This window comes from Leucoraja erinacea, unplaced genomic scaffold (genome assembly GCF_028641065.1).
Source record: "Leucoraja erinacea ecotype New England unplaced genomic scaffold, Leri_hhj_1 Leri_425S, whole genome shotgun sequence".
Taxonomy (NCBI): Eukaryota; Metazoa; Chordata; class Chondrichthyes; order Rajiformes; family Rajidae; genus Leucoraja; species Leucoraja erinaceus.
This window is the reverse complement of record NW_026576326.1, coordinates 30,001-45,683: the sequence shown is the minus strand read 5'-3', so window position 1 is coordinate 45,683 and position 15,683 is coordinate 30,001. Positions and strand designations below refer to the sequence as shown.

The 15,683-nt window shown below is 49.4% G+C and overlaps 1 protein-coding gene across 1 annotated transcript in view; it reads left to right on the top strand.

Moving 5' to 3' along the window:
* Window positions 1-12,048: 12,048 nt before the first annotated feature.
* Window positions 12,049-15,683, top strand: part of LOC129693783 (aspartyl aminopeptidase-like) — a 32,019-nt gene continuing 28,384 nt past the window's right edge. Inside the window, exon 1 of the transcript XR_008722912.1 lies at window positions 12,049-12,089. The gene's annotated coding sequence lies outside the window, so the exon portion shown is untranslated. The remainder of the gene's footprint in view (window positions 12,090-15,683) is intronic.

The following is a 15,683-nucleotide window of genomic DNA, read 5'->3' as shown; positions in this document are numbered from 1 at the left end:
TGTACCACGTTCCTGCTTTCCCCCCATATCCCTTGATTCCCTTAGCTCTGAGAGCTAGCAGAGATATCAGAGTTCTATCAGTGTCTGAAGAAGGGTTTCGGCCCGAAACGTTGCCTATTTCCTTCGCTCCATAGATGCTGCTGCACCCGCTGAGTTTCTCCAGCTTTTTTGTGTACCGTCTATCAGAGATAGATAGGTTATTGATTAGTACGGGTGTCAGAGGTTACGGGGAGAAGGCAGGAGCTTGGGGTTAGTAGAGAGATATATCAGACATGATTGAATGGCGGAGTAGACTTGATGGGCCGAATGGCCTTATTCTACTCCTATCACTTACTCAGCGTGGCAAACAATACTCCAAATGCGGCCCCACCAGCGTCTTGTACGTCCTCAACATTTCGTTACGCCAGACAGCGCGGAAACAGGCCCTTCGGCCCACCGTGTCCGCCCCGACCAGCGATCCCCGCACACTAATACTGTCCTACACACACCAGGGACCGTTTACATTTACCACCAAGCCAATGAACCTAGAAAACCGGAGTGCGGGAGGAAACCGAAGATCTCGGAGACTACCCACGCAGGTGACGGGGGGGAGAACGTGCAAACTCCGTACAGACAGCACCCGTAGTCGGAGCCAGCGAGAGATGTCGGTGCCTGCCTTCAGCAAGATGCCGAGCTTCTGGTGGACTTTCCAATTTAGGAATAGCTTGTCATGTTTACCCTCATCTTCCCATCTTGGCACGATGGACTTGTTTTGATAAGACTTCCAAACGTCTGATGCAACCCTCTGGCACCTACTCTGATGTCACCATGTTTCCCGAAAGGACGGGAGATGAGCTGCCTAGTGTATAACTTGGTTTAGTTTCGAGATAGCAGTCCAACTTTGTCCAACTTTTCTTTACGACGAAAGCTCTCTAAACCAAGCCTATTCTGCTCGTAGAACCTACGAACTAATGGGCAATAGACAATAGGTGCAGGAGTAGGCCATTCGGCCCCTTCGAGCCAGCACCGCCATTCAATGTGATCATGGCTGATCATCCCCAATCAGTACCCCGTTCCTGCCTTCTCCCCATATCCCCTGACTCCGCTATCTTTAAGAGCCCGATCCAGCTCTCTCTTGAAAGCATCCAGAGAGCCGGCCTCCACCGCCCTCTGAGGCAGAGAATTCCACAGAATCACAACTCTCTGTGTGAAAAAGTGTTTCCTCGTCTCCGTTCTAAATGGCTTACCCCTTATTCTTAAACTGAAACATAGAAACATAGAAAATAGGTGCAGGAGTAGAGGCCATTCGGCCCTTCGAGCCAGCACCGCCATTCAATGTGATCGTGGCTGATCATCCCCAATCAGTACCCCGTTCTTGTCTTCTCCCCATATCCCCTGACTCCGTTATCTTTAAGAGCCCTATCTAGCTCTCTCTTGAAAGCATCCAGAGAACCTGCCTTCACCGCCCTCTGAGGCAGAGAATTCCACAGACTCACCACTCTCTGGATGAAAAAGTGTTTCCTCATCTCCATTCTAGATGGCATATAACCATATAACAATTACAGCACGGAAACAGGCCATCTTGGCCCTTGTAGTCTGTGCCGAACACTTACTTACCCCTTATTCTTAAACTGTGTGGCCCCTGGTTCTGGACTCCCCCAACATCGGGAACATGTGTCCTGCCTCTAGCGTGTCCAAACCCTTTAATAATCTTACATGTTCCTGCCTTCTCCCCATATCCCCTGACTCCGCTATCTTTAAGAGCCCTATATAACTCTCCCTTGAGAGTGCGGGAGGAAACCGGAGCACCCGGAGAAAACCCACGAGGTTCGCAGAGGGAGAACGTGCAAACTCCGTACAGACAGCACCCGGGGTCAGGATCGAACCCGGGTCTCTGGGGCTGCAGGGCAGCGACTCCACCCCACATTCCGAATGTCCCCTGCCTTTCACAACTTTTTTTTTAAATTTTATTTTTATTAGCAGTACAGTAAATCACATTAATACATCGCATATATCTTATTACATTATGTTGTACCACTTCATTTTTTGAGCTTTAAAAAAGATAGAAATAAAAGAAGTAAGGAAAGTAAGCAAGAGTCGAGAAGGTGCAGGAAAGTGTTGGGAGAAGAGAGCCCCTTAGGGAAGGAATTAGAGAAGGAAGTAAAGAAAAGAAAAGAAGAAAGGAAAATCAATCGCTCTATTGTAACACAAAACTCCGCAAAAAAGGATATACCAACCGTGTTTTTATTAAAAAATTTATTTTATACCCCCCATTACCAGGTCCTGGTAGCCTTTATGTTTTAACTTATTATTGCACCTTATGCTTGTAATAGTTCCATAAATGCAGACCACGTCTTTTGGAAGTGATCTGCTTTGCCTCTGTCATAGAAACATAGAAACATAGAAAATAGGTGCAGGAGTAGGCCATTCGGCCCTTCGAGCCTGCACTGCCATTCAATATGATCATGGCTGATCATCCAACTCAGTATCCCACCTGCCTCTTCCAAGTGTAGTGTTTAGCCAATGAACATACCCTCTTGAGAATCACCACATGATTTTCCAAGTGTGTTTCGAACATGTTTGAAATCCACATTTTTGTTGTTGGTATTGGAGCATTTTTCCAAAATTTAAGTATGAGCTTTTTTCCCCATTATTAGCCCATAATTAAGTAAGTTCCTTTGAAACATATTTAATTCTGGGTTACCTTCCAATATTCCAAAAATGATCCATTCTACTTTGGGCAGTAGTTTTGTTTCACAACTTGATGGAATGCAATCAGTTGGTGCTCGGAGCTGGAAATACTTTTTTATTTCAGGTTCGTTGCACCTGTCCAGTTTCGCTTCTGGTGGTGTTCTCTGTGCAGCTATAACTATGTCGGGCGTCTATATGGAGCGGCTGTACAGAAGGGTGTGGTGGATATTTTAGAGAGCTGGGGATCACATTACAAGCAGCTGATTGGACTGGTCTGTCCCTGTACAACAGCCGCCTGTAGCATGCACCCCTGCTTATCATGGCCATTAATGAGTCTTTAGAAGGTCATATAGGATAGGAGTAAAATTAGACCATTCGGCCCATCAAGTCCACTCCGCCTTTCAGCCATGGCTGATCTATCTCTCCCTCTTAACCCCATTCAGATTCAGATTCAGATTCAACAATTTTAATTGTCATTGTCAGTGTACAGTACAGAGACAACGAAATGCATTTAGCATCTCCCTGGAAGAGCGACATAGCAAATGATTTGAATAAAATAATAATAAGTGGGGGGGGGGGGGGGGGGGTGATTGGCAGTCACCGAGGTACGTTGTTGAGTAGAGTGACAGCCGCCAGAAAGAAGCTGTTCCTCGACCTGCTGGTTCGGCAACGGAGAGACCTGTAGCGCCTCCCGGATGGTAGGAGGGTAAACAGTCCATGGTTGGGGTGAGAGCAGTCCTTGGCGATGCTGAGCGCCCTCCGCGGACAACGCTTGCTTTGGACAGACTCAATGGAGGGGAGCGTGGAACCGGTGATGCGTTGGGCAATTTTCACCACCCTCTGCAATGCCTTCCGGTCGGAGACAGAGCAGTTGCCATACCATACTGTGATGCAGTTGGTAAGGATGCTCTCGATGGTGCAGCGGTAGAAGTTCACCAGGATCCGAGGAGACAGATGGACCTTCTTCAGTCTCCTCAGGAAGAAGAGACGCTGATGAGCCTTCTTGCCTTCTCCTGCCTTCTCCCCACAACCCCCGACGCCCTTAACTAAACAAGAATTTATCTATCTCTGCCTTAAAAATATCCACTGACTTGTGGCCTCCACAGCCGTCTGTGGCAAAGAATTCCACAGATTCTCCACCCTCTGACTAAAGAAATTCCTCATCTCATCTCCTTCCTAAAGGAACTTCATTCTAATTCTGAGGATGTTATTTCATTCTAATTCTGAGAATCCTCGACTCTTCCCACCAGTGGAAATATCTTCTCCACATCCACATCCACTCTATCCAAGCTTTTCACTACTTTGTTTCAATGAGGTCCCCCCCCCTCATTCCTTTAAACTCCAGCAAATAGACAATAGGCAATAGGTGCAGGAGTAGGCCATTTGGCCCTTCCAATGCAGTCTTCATTGCCACCTCAATGCCACAGGCTGGGACTCTATTCCCTGGAGCGCAGGAGGATGAGGGGTGATCTTACAGAAGTGTGTAAAATCCTGAAGGGAATGCACAGACTTTTAGCCTGTATTAGATGTCAGTGAGACCGCATTTAGAGTATTGCGTGGGAAGGAACTGTAGATGTGATCCCTTTGTGGCTAAAGGGGTCAGGGGCGTATGGAGAGAAGGCAGGTACAGGATACTGAGTTGGATGATCAGCCATGATCATATTGAATGGCAGTGCAGGCTCGAAGGGCCGAATGGCCTACTCCTGCACCTATTTCCTATGTTTCTATGTTGGTTTAAACCTAAGGTAGACACAAAATGCTGGAGTAACTCAGCGGGACAGGCAGCATCGCTGGAGAGAAGGAATGGGTGACGTTTCAGGTCGAGACCCTTCGACAGACCCCGACTCTTCAGACTTCAGTCTCGAGCCCAGTCCTTCTCTCCAGAGATGCTGCCTGTCCCGCTGAGTTACTCCAGCATTTTGTGTCTCCCTTTGATTTAAACCAGCATCTGCAGTTCTTTCATACACATATTGTTTTAGTACCCGGTGTGTTGGGTGACAGAGCTTGGGTTAAAACACCAGCAGTGCGCAGGAAGGAACTGCAGATGCTGGGTTAAACGGAAGATAGGCACAAAATGCTGGAGTAACTCAGTGGGACAGGCAGCGTCTCTGGAGAGAAGGAATGGGTGGCGTTTTGGGTCGAGACCCTTCTTCAGGAGACCGTGTGTCAACGCATCCTTGCCTGTCCTTCCCTCACCGGAACCATATGACTGGAGGGACACAAGCAAAGATCCGCTTTAGTATCTTTTGACACGAGTTTCCTCATCTGATTTATGTTCACCATGTAGCCAGACATGTCCAAACCAGAGCTGGGACCAGAGCAGCTTCACCCCCTGGTGGACAAGCTGTTGGTTGCAAAGACCGGCCCCAAATCTCCTCAGATCCTGGTGAACTTCTACCGCTGCACCATCGAGAGCATCCTTACCAACTGCACAGTACAGTGGTATCACAGTATGGTATGGCAACTGCTCTGTCTCCGACCGGAAGGCATTGCAGAGGGTGGTAAAAATTGCCCAACGCATCACCGGTTCCTCGCTCCCCTCCATTGAGTGTCCAAAGCAAGCGTTGTCTGCGGAGGGCGCTCAGCATCGCCAAGGACTGCTCTCACCCCAACCATGGACTGTTTACCCTCCTACCATCCGGGAGGCGCTACAGGTCTCTCCGTTGCCGAACCAGCAGGTCGAGGAACAGCTTCTTCCCGGCGGCTGTCACTCTACTAAACAACGTACCTCGGTGACTGCCAATCACCACCCCCCCCCCGGACACTTATTTTTTTTTTATTCAAATCGTTTGCTATGTCGCTCTTCAAGGGAGATGCTAAATGCATTTCGTTGTCTCTGTACTGTACCCTGACAATGACAATTAAAATTGAATCTGAATCTGAATATGAATATGAATCTGAATCTGAACCCAACCTCCATCTGGTCAAAGATGGAGACAAAAAGTGCTGGAGTAACTTTGGGCGCATGGGGCGGAAATCCCGGGGAGGCCAGGGGGGGACACACGTTCCCCCTCTGTTTTGAGAGGTGGGGGACGATCCCCCCCCAGAGTTTTTGTAATCCGGATTTTAAAACCCGGTGAAATCTCCGCTTTCCGCAAGACAGTGGGGGTAGGACTGCTGATCGAGGGCGCCGATTGGACGAGAGAGACGTTGGTCAGCAGGCAATGGGGGCGGGACATGATGATTCAGCGCGATGATTGGAGGAGGGGGGTTGGGACTGGGGATAGAGCGCAATGATTGGAGGAGGGAGACCTGCGCCTCATCCACAGCCAGGATCGATCCCCGGCCGGCTCTCTGGCGCTGTCCTGTCCCATTCCCGCGTGCCCCCCTGCCCCCCCCCCACCCCCCCCCACGGGTGGCCAGAGAGGTCAGGAGCGGCGCCCCCAGGCCCACAGCCAGCGCGGAGAAGCAGCGCTAAACCCAGCTCAACTCTGCCAGTCCCGCCAGGTTAACCTACAGCCCTGCCTGGACTTGCGGCAAATAGGACCCAGGTTTACAGCCAGCGTGGAGAAGCAGCGCTGGTGTCCTGTCAGTCCAGGCAGGGCTGTAGGTTAACCCGGCGAGACAGGCAGAGTTGAGCTGCATTTAGTGCTGGATTGAGCCTCCGAAGCCTTGCGCGTGTGTGTGTGCGTGCGTGCGTGCGTGTGTGTTCCCCGGTCCCCTCCATATTTTGATAGCGATTTCCGTGCCTGTTTGGGCGGCACGGTGGCGCAGCGGGTGAGATCATACACCGTCTCCTGAAGAAGGATCACTGGAGTTTAGAAGGATGAGAGGGAACCTTAAGGGCCTGTCCCACTTTCACAACCTAATTCACGACCTCTGTCGAGTTTGCCCGTGACTCATACTTGCAGCATGGCCATCACGAGGTCGTAGGTAGGTCGTAGGAACTCGTGGCATCAAGCAGGTCGGGGCGTTTTTTTCTAGACTGATGAAAAAATGTCCACGAGTTAAAAATAGTTGTGAATTAGGTCAGGCCCTTTATGGAAACCTATTGAATTCTTAAGGGATTGGACATTGAAACATGTTCCCAATGTTGGGAGAGTCCAGAACCAGGGGTCACACAGTTTAAGAATAAGGGGTAGGCCGTTGAGATGAGGTAAAACTTCTTCGCCCAGAGAGTTCCCTGCCACAGAAGGCAGTGGAGGCCGATTCACTGGATGTATTCAAGAGAGAGTTAGAACGGTACCCAAACAAAGACAAACAAACTGTGAAAATAACTTTGGCTCAATGTCTCCAGTACGAAATTTGCACTTTTTCTATATTAACATAGAAACATAGAAATTAGGTGCAGGAGTAGGCCATTCGGCCCTTCGAGCCTGCACCGCCATTCAATATGATCATGGCTGATCATCCAACTCATCCCGTACCTGCCTTCTCTCCATACCTCTGATCCCCTTAGCCACAAGGGCCACATCTAACTCCCTCTTAAATATAGCCAATGAACTGGCCTCAACTACCCTCTGTGGCAGAGAGTTCCAGAGATTCACCACCTCTCTGTGTGAAAAAAGTTCTTCTCATCTCGGTTTACAAGGATTTCCCCCTTATCCTTAAGCTGTGACCCCTTGTCCTGGACTTCCCTAACATCGGGAACAATCTTCCTGCATCTAGCCTGTCCAACCCCTTAAGAATTTTGTAAGTTTCTATAAGATCCCCTCTCAATCTTCTAAATTCTAGAGAGTATAAACCAAGTCTATCCAGTCTTTCTTCATAAGACAGTCCTGCCATCCCAGGAATCAGTCTGGTGAACCGTCTCTGCACTCCTTCTATGGCAATAATGTCCTTCCTCAGATTTGGAGACCAAAACTGTACGCAATACTCCAGGTGTGGTCTCACCAAGACCCTGTACAACTGCAGTAGTACCTCCCTGCTCCTATACTCAAATCCTTTTGCAATGAAAGCTAACATACCATTCGCTTTCTTTACTGCCTGCTGCACCTGCATGCCTACTTTCAATGACTGGTGTACCATATTGCACCTTTCATTGTTGTACCCTTTTTAAAATACCTCAAAGCTTTTGCTCCATTTTGGCACACTGTGAATATTTTAATATTTTAAATAATGTAACGTCTATTGTCTATTTTTATTGGTATGTTGTCTGTCTGTGTTTTTAATATTACTTGCACATTTGGAGTATGGGGAAACGTAATTTCAATCCTCTGTGTAACTACAGTTGCATAATTGAATTGACAATAAAGTTTACTTTGAACTTTGAACTAAAAAATTAACTCTTAGGGTTAACGGAATCAAGGGATATGGGGAAAAAGCAGGAACGGGGCCCTGTTTTGGATGATCAGCCATGATCATATTGAATGGCGGTGCTGGCTCGAAGGGCCGAATGGCCTACTCCTATTTTCTATATTTCGACCGGTGAGCCAGCAGCTGTTCCTCCTTTCCACATTGTTTTTGTTTATAATATGTCTAAGTGTGGGGGGGGGTGGGGGAAGCGGGAATTGGGGGAAACTGATTTTTAGTCACTTACCTCGGTGGAATGCGACATTACTCCTAGTTGCATTTCAACAGCTTGCATTGGTGCGGCCTCTCCCGGAGTCGGGTCCAGAGCTGCAGCAGTGGGCGCAGCGGGGACTTTCCGTCGCGGAGCCGGGCGAACCCTCGCCGGGGGGTCGCTAGAAACATAGAACATAAGTGCAGGAGGAGGCCATTCGGCCCTTCGAACCAGCACCACCATTCATTGTGATCATGGCTGATCGTCCCCTATCAATAACCCGTGCCTACCTCCTCCCCATATCCCTAGGATCCACTAGCCCCTAGAGCGCTATCTAACTCTCTCTGAAATCCATCCAGTGACTTGGCCTCCACTGCCCGCTGTGGCAGGGAATTCCACAAATTCACAACTCTCTGGGTGAAAAAGTTTTTTCTCACCTCAGTCTTAAATGACCTCCCCTTCATTCTAAGACTCTAAGACTGTGTGGCCTCTGGTTCTGGACACGCCCAACATTGGGAACATTTTTCCTGCATTCGGGCTTGTCCAGTCCTTTTATAATTGTATAAGTTTCTATAAGATCCCCCCTCATCCTTCTAATCTCCAGTGAATACAAGCCTAGTCTTTTCAATCTTTCCTCATATGACAGTCCCGCCATCCCAGGGATCAACCTCGTGAACCTACGCTGCACTGCCTCAATCATAAGGATGTCCTTCCTCAAATTAGGAGACCAAAACTGTACACAACTGTACAGATGAAGTGCTCCTAAAGACGGCCTGTGGCCTATAACATCCTGAAGCCGCGGTCTGCGGAGCTTCTTGCCACGGGCGCGGTGTGGACTTTACGAGCTCCGACCGCCGGCCTGAGGCCTATAACATCATGAAGCCCCCGTCTCCGGTAGGAAGTGGCCGATTCTGGACCTCCACGCCGCGGAGTGTCCGCCTGTCCCGACGTCGGAGTTTCGAGCATCCCAACGAGAGGGTCTGCACATCGGGCCATCCATAGCGGCAACTGCGGAGGGTTCATGGCCCCGACCACGGATGAACAAAGGAGGAGGACTGACAAAGTTATTGCCTTCCACCACAGTGAAGTAAGTAAGTTTATTGGCCAAGTATTCACATACAAGGAATTTGCCTTGGTGCTCCGCCCACAAGTAACAAATTGACATACAGTGACAGTTACGAATGACTCAGGAAACACTAAACATTAATAATAATAAAAAATTAATGATAAAACACCATTGATCAAGCATGTGAACCAACAAAATACCAGATCAAAGGGAGGCTACAGATTTTTGGCTGTTGAGTAGAGCAACTACTCGTGGATAAAAAAACTGTTTTTATGTCTGGCTGTGGCAGCTTTGACAGTCCGGAGTCGCCTTCCAGAGGGAAGTGATTCAAAGAGTTTGTGGCCAGGGTGAGGGGGGTCAGAGATGATCTTGCCCGCTCACTTCCTGGCCCTTGCAGTGTACAGTTCGTCAATGGGGAGAAGGTTGCAGCCAATAACCTTCTCTGATGATCGGACGATTCACTGCAGCCTCCGGGTGCCGTGCTTGGTGGCTGAGCCAAACCAGACTGTGGTGGATGTTCATGTTGAGTTATATTGTGTATTGTGCTCTTTTTGTTTGTATGGCTGCATGGTAAATCAAATTTCACTGTACCTCAATTGGTGCATGTGGCAATAAATATGAACTTGAACTTTCTTTGGAAGAAGGAAATTTATTGCAAAACCAGCATCTGCAGTTCCTTCCTCTCACACACCAGCGGTATGAATATGGATTTCTCTCACTTCAGGTAACCCCGGCATTCCCTCTATCTCTGTATCCCTCGCCCACCCAGGTTTTCATTTTCACCCTACAAAGCAACTAACAATGGCCTCTTTCCTTCATCATTGTGACTTTTTTTGCATATCTTTCATTCAATGTTCTTTACTTCTCTATATCATAGAGTCATATACTGTGATATAGCGTGGAAACAGGCCCTTCAGCCCAACTTGCCCACACAGGTCACCATGTCCCAGCTACACTTGTCCCACCTGCCAGCGCTTGGCCCATATCCCTCTATATCCATGTATCTATCCAACTGTTTGATAAACTTTGGGATGGTCCCAGCCTCTACTACCTCCTCTGGCATCTTGTTCCATACACCCACCACCCTTTGTGTGAAAGAGTTGCTCCCCAGTGGTATGCCCATTGACTTCTCTAACCTCAAGTGAACCTTCGATTTAAACCAGCATCTGCAGTTCTTTCCTGCAAGAACCTGCGGGAGGAAAGCGAAGATCTCGGATGGAAACCCACATGGAGTTTGTACACACACACAGACACACACAGACACAGAGACACAGACACACAGAGAGACACAGAGAGACACAGAGAGACACAGACACACACAGCCAGACGCAGAAACACTCACACGCATAGAGACACACTCACGCACATCCGACACACACACACATAGAAATTAGGTGCATAGTAGGCCATTCGGCCCTTCGAGCCACACCGACACACTCACAGACACATCATCCAACACACAGATCCCGTACCTGCCACTCTCCACAGACCCCCTGATCCCCTTAGCCACAAACACACACTAACTCCCACACAAATACAGCCACACACAGGCCTCAACTACCCTCTGTGGCAGAGAGCCACAGCAGATTCACCACACACACTCGTGTGAAAAAGTTCTTCTCATCTCGGTTTTAAAGGATTTCCCATCCTTAAGCTGTGACCCACTGTCCTGGACTTCCCCCCAGACATATATACACTCACACACACAGACACACTCACTCACACACACACAGACATATATACACACACACACTCACACACACACAGACACACTCACACACACAGACAGCCACATGCAGACAGACACACACTGACACTCACACTCACACAGACACACTCACACACAGACACACAAACAGACACACACACACACACACACAGACAGACACACACAGACACACACACATATACATACACACACACACACACACACACACACACACACACACACACAGACACACACACACACACACATATATACACACACACAGACATATACACACACACACATATATACACACACAGACATATATATACACACACACACACACACACACACACACACACACACACACATATATACACACACACAATACATACATATACACACACACAGACATATATACACACACACACACACACACACACATATATATACACACACACAGACATATACACACACACACACATATATACACACAGACATATATACACACACACACACACACACACACACATACACACACACACACACAGACATGTACACACACACAGACATATACACACACACAGACATATATACACACAGACATATACACACACAGACATATATACACACACAGACACACTCACACACAGACATATACACACACACACAGACATATACACACACAGACATATACACACACACAGACATATACACACATACATATATATATACACACACAGACATATATACACACAGACATATATACACACACAGACACACTCACACACAGACATATACACAGACATATACACACAGACACATATACACACACACAGCTGAGCGCCCGCGGCCGGGATCGAACCCGTGTCTCCAGCGCCTACAAGCCTGTCTCCACTCCGCCCCTGTGGCCATTGAGATTGAGCCGTCGCTGTCTGTCCCCCCTCCCCGCCCTCACCCATGTCCCGCCCCCGGATTGGCTGCCCGGCGCCGAGATCCCGCCCTCCACTGGGTGATTGACAGCAGCGACCGCCAATGCCACCCTGGCCCCGCCCCCGCCGCCCCGCCCACCGACGCCTGATTGGCCGATGGACAGATGACTGACCGTCCCCCTTGGCCAATAGGGCGGGTGGGGCCGCGGGCCCCGCCTCCTCCCCCCCCCTGGTCCTGCCCACCGCGGGGAGACGGAGCCGCCGGCCATGCAGGTAGGTGTCGTCACCTTACTAGCTAGCAGGGAGCTAGCTGGGAGGAGCTGGGCCGAGTGGCCACGGGACACCTCACCCCCGCGATGACCATCTCAAGGCTGAGGGGTAGCAGTGACACGCTTCCTCCGAGTGACAGCAAGGGTTCCCTCTCTCAAACCATCCCCCCCCCCTATGAGAGGGCTAGTAGAGGGGCGCTGGGCCGAGTGGTTCCTCTCCTCACCCTCCCCCCCCATCCCCCCCCCCGTGGGATGACCCCTTCAGGGCTAGCAGGGGGGCGCTGGGTCGAGTGGTTCCTCTCCTCACCCCCCCCCCCCCCACGTGGGATGACCCCTTCAGGGCTAGTAAGGGGGAGGTGATGGGCCGAGTGGTTCCTCTCCTCACCCCTCCCCATCCCCACCCCCCCCCCCCCCGATGACCCCTTCAGGGCTAGCAGGGAGAGGCCCCCCCCCTCTATCAAACCCCCCCCTTCATGACCCCTTCAGGGCTAGCAGAGAGGCGCTGGGCCGAGTGGTTCCTCTGCTCACCCCTCAACATCCCCCCCCCCCCCGGGATGACCCATTCAGGGCTAGCAGAGAGGTGCTGGGCCGAGTAGTTCCTCTCCTCAGCATCTGCAGTTCTTTCCTACACATATTGTTTTAGTACCCGGTGTGTTGGGTGACAGAGCTTGGATTAAAACACCAGCAGTGCGCAGGAAGGAACTGCAGATGCTGGTTTAAACCGAAGAGAGGCACAAAATGCTGGAGTAACTCAGTGGGACAGGCAGCGTCTCTGGAGAGAAGGAATGGGTGGCGTTTTGGGTCGAGACTCTTCTTCAGGAGACCGTGTGTCAACGCATCCTTGCCTGTCCTTCCCTCACCGGAACCATATGACTGGAGGGACACAAGCAAAGATCCGCTTTAGTATCTTTTGACACGAGTTTCCTCATCTGATTTATGTTCTCCACGTAGCCAGACACAAAGATCTTATAGCAAGCTCTGCTATAAGATCTTTGGCCAGACATGTCCAAACCAGAGCTGGGACCAGAGCAGCTTCACCCCCTGGTGGACAAGCTGTTGGTTGCAAAGACCGGCCCCAAATGAACCCAACCTCCACCTGGTCAAAGATGGAGACAAAAAGTGCTGGAGTAACTTTGGGCGACACGGTTGGGCAGTGGGTGAGTTGATGTCCCACAGCGCCAGAGACCCAGCTTCGATCCTGACCACGGGTGCTGTCTGTACGGAGTTGTACGTTCTCCCCGTGACCTGCGTGGGTTTTCGCCGGGTGCTCCGGTTTCCTCCCACACTCCAAAGACGTGCAGGTTTGTGGGTTAATTGGCTTCGGTATAAATGTAAATTGTCCCTAGTGGCCGATTGGGAAAGGGGGAGATGCAGCGAGACCTGGGTGTCATGGTACACCAGTCATTGATGGTAGGCATGCAGGTGCAGCAGGCAGTAAAGAAAGCGAATGGTATGTTAGCTTTCATTGCAAAAGGATTTGAGTATAGGAGCAGGGAGGTTCTACTGCAGTTCTACAGGGTCTTGGTGAGACCACACCTGGAGTATTGCGTACAGTTTTGGTCTCGAAATCTGAGAAAGGACATTATTGCCATAGAGGGGGTGCAGAGAAGGTTCACCAGACTGATTCCTGGGATGTCAGGACTTTCATATGAATAAAGACTGGATAGACTCCACTTGTACTCGCTAGAATTTAGGAGATTGAGAGGGGATCTTACAGAAACTTACAAAATTCTTAAGGGGTTGGACAGGCTAGATGCAGGAAGATTGTTCCCGATGTTAGGGAAGTCCAGGACAAGGGGTCACAGCTTAAGGATAAGGGGGAAATCCTTTAAAACCGAGATGAGAAGAACTTTTTTCACACAGAGAGTGATGAATCTCTGGAACTCTCTGCCACAGAGGGTAGTCGAGGCCACAGTTCATTGGCTATATTAAGAGGGAGTTAGATGTGGCCCTTGTGGCTAAAGGGATCAGGGGGTATGGAGAGAAGGCAGGTACAGGATACTGAGTTGGATGATCAGCCATGATCATATTGAATGGCGGTGCAGGCTCGAAGGACCGAATGGCCTACTCCTGCACCTAATTTCTATGTTTCTATGTGTGTGTGTGTGTGTGTGTGTGTGTAGGGCAGAGATACTGTGGTTACAGGGATCGCTGTTCATCGAGGACTTGATGGGCCGAAGGGCCTGTTTCCGCGCTGTATCTCTAAACTAAAGCTAAACTAAACCATTTGGGCAGGTAGGTACATGGATAGTGGAACTGGAAGACCAGACCGGACCAGAGGATGTAGCCAGGGCCAAATCTTTGGCCAGGGCTAGAGGGTGTGAACTATAGGGAGAGGTTGAGCAGGCTGGGTCTCCATTCCATGGAGCGCAGGTGGATGAGGGGAGATCTTATAGAGGTGTGCAAAAGCATGAGAGGAATAGTTTGGGTAGATGCACAGAATCTCTCTCCCAGAGTAGGGGAATCGAGGATCAGAGGATTCTTATTGCTGCTGCAAATAAGAATTTGTTATCTTATCAGTACCTGTATCACAATAAAACATACTTGACTAGTGATTCTTGCCCTGCAATCTTGCACTTTTCCCACTGTTTTGGACCTCGTGATGTTATATTTTACCATTACTCTAAGGTATACTGCTTACTTTGTGGGCTTCATGTTGGGGGGGGGGGGGGGTGAATTCAGAACCAGAGGGTCAGACAGTTTAAGAATAAGGGGTAGTGGGACATTTAGGACTGAGATGAGGAAAAGCTTCTTCACGCAGCGAGTTGTGAATCTGTGGAATTCTCTGTCACAGGAGGCAGTGGAGGCCAATTCACTGGATGTATTCAATAGCGAGTTAGATTTTCTGTGTAAATTAAGAAGGGACAAGCCAGTAAAATGTGTTACTCCAGCATTTTGTGACTTCCTTCGATTTAAACCAGCATCTGCAGTTCTTTCCGACAAGAACCTGCGGGAGGAAAGCAATAGATATCGGATGGAAACCCACACGGAATTTGTACACACACAGACATACACACCAGACACACACACAAGACACTGGCACAGCCACACACACAGACAGACACAAACACAGGCACACATACACACACACAGACACAGACAGACACACACAGACACTTATTTAATTTTTTAAAAGGACTAGACAAGCCAAATGTAGGAAAAAATGTTCCCAATGTTGGGCGAGTCCAGAACCAGGGGCCACAGTCTTAGAATAAAGGGGAGGCCATTTAAGACTGAGGTGAGAAAAAACTTTTTCACTCAGAGAGTTGTGAATTTGTGGAATTCCCTGCCACAGAGGGCAGTGGAGACCAAGTCATTGGATGGATTTAAGAGAGAGCTAGATAGACCTCTAGGGGCTAGTGGAGTCAAGGGATATGGGGAGAAGGCAGGCAGGGGTTATTGATTGGGGACGATCAGCCATGATCACAATGAGTGGCGGTGCTGGCTCGAAGGGCCGAATGGCCTCCTCCTGCACCTATTTGCTATGTTTCTATGACACACACACAAGACACTGGCACACACACAGACTGACACACAGACACTGGCACAGACACACACACACACACACACACACACACACAGACACACACACACACAC